Consider the following 7,352-nt stretch of genomic DNA (forward strand, 5'->3'; position numbering starts at 1 on the left):
GTGCCTGTCATTTTCAAATTCCCTAAGAAGTAAGGACAGGTTACGTAGCCTTCAAAAGAATAAAAGGATTTTTTTAATTATTAAATGATTTTAATATCCCTCTTAGAATGACAATAAACCTATTTTTTCTTGTTTCTAGCTGGATTTCACTTTATTACAAATAAAATTTGTTTGGGAATTTGGAAAGCAAAACTAGCTTTAATACCAACTTCAAATGTCAAAATAGGTTGACCATAGTCCCAAGCATGATTATATATTTTCTAAACCCTTACCTACTTTTAATTTTAAAAACTAAAAAGAAATAAATGAGCAGGTACATAATGCAGTGCATGTTTTCAATTTCTATATTTTGCGGGGTATCAGCCAGATATTACATTTTAATGGTTAAATAATGACAGTTCATAGAAACCATATTAATTGACATTAAACAATTCAAATTATTATTCTTAAACATTTCATTATGCAGACACATGAATTTGCTACACTAAAATAGTGGAATTAAATAAGCAAAAAAACCAAAAAAAGTGAAGGAGAGCACAAAAAGATCAACTTACAGAAAAGACTGTGTAACATAATTAGGGATTATTTTATTTTGGTTTATCTAGTGTGTCTGAAAATGACTTTAAAGTCATATATACCAAATGGGAGAAAAGCATGTAAAAGGAACAGCAGTTATAGCAAACAAGTTTGTTGCTAGAGTTTACATACGCTCCAAATACAGCTGCACATCAACTAAAATGTCCTAACATTATTGGTGTACAAAATTAAATTTTAATTCTTTTGCAGAATTAGGAAGCAAACCAATCCTGCTCTTTCTGTGTAGGCATAATTCCTACTAATGTCAGTAGATGGCTTTTGCCTCAGTAAAAAGTGAAGGTGAGGTTTATATTAATTATTTCTAAACTCATAAATGCACTGGATCTCATTATATGTTTTGTTCTCACATATATCACTCAGTGTGTCCTGATTTTTCCTTGGAAATCAGCACATCTGTACCCTTCACCAAAAATGCTAAAAACTAAGCTGTGATAAATATTTACTCCCCTTCATTGTGCATTATAAGATGTTTACAAGTAAAATAAAGTGAAATAAATCAACATTTTTTTCATTTTCAGCTTTTTTTAATACTGTAGTATTTGTTTCAATTTTTGTGTTGACAGACCTATAATGTTTTTCTTATTTAATGTCCTTTCTTGGTTTAATGTTGGATTTGTTGTTGCTGAGAAAAGAGTACGATTGTAATACGTAAATCTAGATTGCTAAAAAAGGTGGGACCTGAGTATCTTTCATTATTTAGCTCCCCGCTCCAGTCAGTTGTTCACTGTTCACAAAGTGCAAAACAAAACTGCACAAAATCTGAATACAAAAATGGAATGTATTTCATAGCTTCTAAAAACAATGAGTTATCAAAACTAATTGGAACTATCCCAGGTTCAGAAAACTGAATGGAGTCTGTATTCCTATGCTTAAATTCTAAAGATTTTACCAGATTTTTTGGAAGAAGTATGTTACTGTAAGCTGAGTTGTATACTTACAGGTTTGGGGGTCTTTTGTTTTGTTTTTACAGTTACTGAAATTTTAATGAAACACTTAGATAAAACATTTTGCACACTCTTGCTATTTAATAGCTGGGTTTTAGTAATCATGAAACTACAGAGATACAAATACCTCAGTCCATATTCTATAATGTGTAGCATGCGGTTGCATTGCTACACCAGCTCTGAAGTCCATTTTTAGTGCTCTGGAGAGGTGTAGCATGTATCCACAGGACAGACATTATGAGAGTTGACACGGTTTATGTGTTTTATCTAGCCTGGAGATGGAATCCAAAATAATTATTTTAGAGGCATTTCCCCCATTAGCACAAATAGCACAGTGAACAGTGTGGGGGAATGGGTATTGTTGGACTACCTTTTCAAAACACAGGGCCCAATTTTCAAAAGTTTTATATTTATTACAATTTGTTGGTACATTTTCATCTTTTTCATGGTAAATCAGTTTTAAAGATTTTTTTTTTCTGTTTTCAATTATTATTTCTGTGTTTTGCTCTTGTACTGTAGCATGCTCTAAGCACCTTCTTTAAAAAAAAAAAAGTTCCATAAAAATTTGGAAAATAGATTTTAAATTATTTACTTATAAAATGATGATTTACAGAATTACTGCCTTTAGTTCAAAAATAAGAAAATAGATAATGTTCTGTCATTCAGGAATGTATAGGTCTATGTACAAATTTAATTTAAAGCGCGGTATTTTTAAATATCTAAACCACTTCTTTTGTTTACCTTGTTTTCCCTAGGAGAAATGATCTGAGATCTTTGTCATTCTCACCAATTGACATCTGCACTGTGTAGAAAAAAAATTATATTAGAGATGCGCTGCATTCCAATTTAATTTAGAATGTTTTACAAAATAAATACAACCATGAATAGCCATAAAAGTGCTGACAAAAAATAGATTTATTAATAATATAAGGATGATTCGGTACTTACATACAACACTAATTGCAGAGCTTAAAACATTCATTTGAGAGAGCAGTATGAATTTCTGAAAATTGGGCCCTTGTCTCTCTAACAGGACATCCTTTTTGTATATGGTTTAAAACAAATCAATAAATGGAATTCTAGTATCTCTGCTAATTTGTTTGGTGATTTAAGACAAACAATAAAAAACTGGAATAGAAGCATAAACACACAGTGCTTAGTTCTAGTATTAGAAAATTAATTTGATATAATGCCTTGCATTAACCCTTTGAGCATTGTAAGTGACATGATGGGAACAAAGCTTTTTAGATAATTTAATTAGCCCATTGAGCATATACTTTGAAATAGCTGATAGTGTTGTAGAATTTGTTTTTATTATTTCTAAAGTAAATACTTGCATACTACACGGGAATGGTTTTGTTGTAGGAGGCTCAGTAGATGTAGGCAAAATACTCACTGCCATTGATGGGTACTGTCTAATAGAAAACAGTACTTCAGCTCCCTTGTTATTCATAATTGCATAAATGTATAAAGAAAATCAAACGTATGTTTCTACAGATATGAAGTTGTCTACTTTAAGATGCCTTTAGAAGATAAAGGTTTAGAAAATATATTCAGGCTACTCTGAAAATCTCCTGAGGTAGGTTAGTACTGGAATACTCCGGTACTGTGAAAGAGAATCTTTAGGATTAAAGAAGGCTTAGTGAAGAAGCATAAATTCTGAAAAGTACTTGGTATGTTTGCATTGAAATTTTTGGCAGTGTTTTTTATAAACTAGAACAAAAAATGCATGATTATATTGATATTCCTTTTAAAATTCACTCACTGCAATAATGACTAGCTAAAAGATGAAGGTATTTTACTCATCTTCATCTATAGGGGTACAGTTTGGATGGCCCGTATTGAATGTCAGCATTTTAAAAGCAACCTAGAAATTGCACAAGCCTTTTGCCATTTTAAAAAGCCCCTTTGTTCTTACAGATGCTGCTTACAAGAACAAGGGAACAAGTGTAGTAGCAAGTAGAGATTCTTTGAACTTACAGATAGAAATGCCACCTTACTAAGTGAGAGTACAATACATTTTCTACTGGTTTCTTGCAATATCAATCAGTCAGCAAACACGAAGCGCAGCTGTACTTATTTAAGTCCAGCTGAGGGCAAAAAAAAAAGGGTCTCACTTTAAGTTATTTAATGGAATTATGTCAGTAGTATAGTGCAAGTAAGTTGTGAACATTTTTATAGTCAGTTAATGCAAATTAATGCATAATTAATTAACATAAACGCAATACTCAAAGGGTTTTAATTTTACAACTTTTTAAATTCATAATTTACTGTAAATGCTTCTGAGTTTGCATGCCTTGATCATTGCTGCTAGTGATTTTATGTGCCAGTAGACCTGAGTTTAATTTACCAGTTTAACTAAGAAATAGTAAAAGCCACTTACAAAGTGACTGCCTAGTGTTTGTTTGAAGTAAAATATGCCTTAGTTTGAAAATTATCATTTTAACTTGTTTTATTCTAATATTTTTTTCCTTTTCCTGTTGAAGAAATAAATTAGCATTTTGGGATTGGAAGCCCTGAGTAGTTAAATATTTGGTAAGAATTGTTCTTCTAGATTGCTCATTAAGGCTGAAATTCACTGTAGAAAAGAAGGCCCAGAACAAGTCTATGAGCATCAAATGAGCCTCACTTAAATCTGAATCAGTAAAATGTTCTTTGTATGTTCTCAAGCACTTTCTTGATCACGGTGCAAACATTTTACAGGAGTTTTCAGTTCTGGATTAATTTTACTCTGAAATAATAAATGTCTTTGTTAGAGGAATTTAGACTTCGGCAGAACCAACCCCACATGGATTGGTATTTACCAGGAACTCAGTTCAAATTCTTTTTAACTCACTACACCAGCAAGAGCTTTTTACATAAAGAATACTTAATGGGTTCCCCAAGTAAAGTTTCCTTCAATACAATATTACAGTGATTGCCTTGTATTTAAACACTCAACATCCATCTTAAAGTAACCCAATCAAGCAATTTAAAATATGCTAGGAAAATATCACTTTGTACCAAAGCAAGTTGCCCATCTCCACTCATCTTCACTGAAAATTTGGATTTACAGTTAATAACCAATGAGGCTGTTAAAGAAACTTTGAGTGCCTTTCAAAAACTTGGAAAATTGTGCCTGAGGTGGTAAACTTTAATTAGGTTAATTCTAGAGCTACCAATCAGTAATTTTATCATCACTCAGGGCTTTCTTACCTTCTAGGAAACTTCCTTTGTTGCATTTATTTTATACTGTATTTTTTTTAAGTGCCATCATTTAAATTTCACTTAGTAAGTGGCAGATTACATTATTCAGTCCCACAGCACAGAAACATCATAACACTAGGACATATTCAAACTTTTTTTTTCCAGTTGACTGAATATATTATGTAAATGAGGTAAGCAACTTTTTGTAGATTGTATGTGTGAGATAATGTAATGTTCTTTTCCAGTTTTTGGACTACAGTTGAATATACTTTTTAATTATTTAAAGAAGACATCTTTACAGAATAACGTGATGGTTTTTTTGTATAATGTATTTGATTTTGTAAATACGTATTTCCTGATGTGATTTTTGTGAGAAATGCTAAATCTTTTAGTATATCATGTCCTCTCAAAACTGGCAGGAGCTAAATAATAGTTTGTGGGCAATTTGTATTGTGTACTGTACAATAACTGGGGACCTTTTATAATTATAAAAATATATATTAACTTTTAGTGTGTTGTTTAAAAAAATGACTGGAACATACTAAAGACAGTAGGATTTTTCTGAATATTTCAGACTTGAACTCAGGCTAGCTTTCTTGTGTTTTTCAAAACGAAATTGTGTCTTGTCTTTTAAAATCAATAAATTTGTTTTCTTGTTAAAAACATATCTGAATTGCTTCAGTTTTTATATAGCCAGATATTTTGGATTGTGGTACTATTGATTTTGAGAGAAATATTATTTCAACTTATGCCTTTTAAATAAGACTGCAATTTTTTATTTAGCAGCAACAGAACTAAGTAAGGAGTGTGTCTCTGCAAAAGAAACTCATATTTTGAAGTGTCAATTCAACTAAGTAGCTGTCATGTTCCCAGTATATACAGATAGAGGTATACTTATTGATTTCAACATTAACAATAATTTCCCATTTCAGATTTAGCTATTTAACAGCTGTCAGTGAGGGTGCATGCAGACTTTGGCCTCCGAGAACTAGTGGTGTCAGTTCACTACTAGCAGGATTTACTTCTGCAAGTTTTGCTCTAAATATTCTGCCGTATGCTAATGCATTGGATATATTGGCAGTTTCACAAAACAGAGACAAATGCCAAATCTTATTGGGTCATATATCTTATGGGTCTCTAGTACATGTTGCAGGCACTGTTTCATATAAAGAAACGCAGAATGTTATTTTAACTGGGGAGGACCCACTGAGTAATAGATTCTAGAATATCAAAATGGCCATTGGATTCCACAATTAAAACAGATATTTCACACAAAACTGTGGTAAAGATAGAAAAAAGCTTATTTTTCTCAGGAAATTCAGCTGTAAGTTATGGTCCAGTCGTTGCCTATCCTGTAACTTCAAATAAAGACCAAAAGCTTAGTAGAATACAATACTGGTTCCTGCAATGCATCCTACCAAACAAGACTACAAATTTTATACACCAGTGACCAGCCACACCTATGTTTACCGGACATCCTAATTGGTTTGCTAATCAAGACTAAGACTTCATTTCCGAGCTGGTGTCTTGCTCCAGCACACACGCAGAAGAAAACAATCTATAGAGGGGCACCTCCCTCTACAGGAGTCTCACACCAACTAACGGCCCATACAGCCAACAGGCTATATTACTCAGTTCTTTTCCACTGGCACTGTTACCAAGAAGACCCTGCCGAATTCAACCTCTGCTGCTGTTGATATTAATTAAAATGGTTTAATTGGTTAACCAATGGAAGGTTATTTCAGCATCCCAAAGTACTGTGATCCAGACCTCAAAGCATGAAGCACAGCTGAAATGTTGGAGAAATTCAGAAATACTAGGTACTGCAAGAAATCACAAGTGTAAGAAGGGTTATAAGTGAAGTATATTACTTCTGTAGTGTAGTTTTCTGCACAATGTTAATGATATCAAATAAGTAAGATACATTCTATATCGAGATATTTTAAGTGTATTTGACTTATCTAAAGCATTCACTTCAATTATGTAAAATGCCATACAGCCTGCAGCAGTCCAGTACACATTAGTTGTTTATTTCCATATCAATTTATATTGTATTATTATCAATTTATATAGTTTATTTCCATATCAAAAGCCACCTGAAATACAAGCCAGTTATTTTTCCACAAGGGCATCTGACCAAGGCAAGGAAGAAACCTTGATCCATTTTTGGCACTGTTAACAGTGTGCTAGAGAGGGGGTTCATTCTGACTTGATGCTGCTGATCTCATTCCAAATTTTGCTAAATCCCTTTGTATGTGTTCTTCCTCAGTACCTGAATGAACCTAACCAGTAGGACTTGTCTATTCAAAAGACAAAACAACCCCTCCTTGAGCACAATGTGCTGTTGCTGACAGTTTATTCTAAGCAATTTTATAAGAAGAACTGTTCTAGTAAGAATCACCCTGCATATGGACATTTTCCACTGGCACAGAGCACACAAAATTGGCAGCTGCTTTCATTATCAGAGTTTAGGGCAGATGTAGTAAGTCAGTACGTATTTAGTAACCAGTAATTAATAAATCGGACACACTTTCAGAGATCTAGTTGGAAGTGGTATAAAAAACCTGGTACCTCAAGCTGTTTTGTCTTTGCAGCTGGGTGTTACCTTTCCCCACAATGGAACCA

The sequence above is a fragment of the Numenius arquata genome, chromosome Z, assembly GCF_964106895.1.
Source record: "Numenius arquata chromosome Z, bNumArq3.hap1.1, whole genome shotgun sequence".
In the NCBI taxonomy this organism is placed as follows: Eukaryota; Metazoa; Chordata; class Aves; order Charadriiformes; family Scolopacidae; genus Numenius; species Numenius arquata.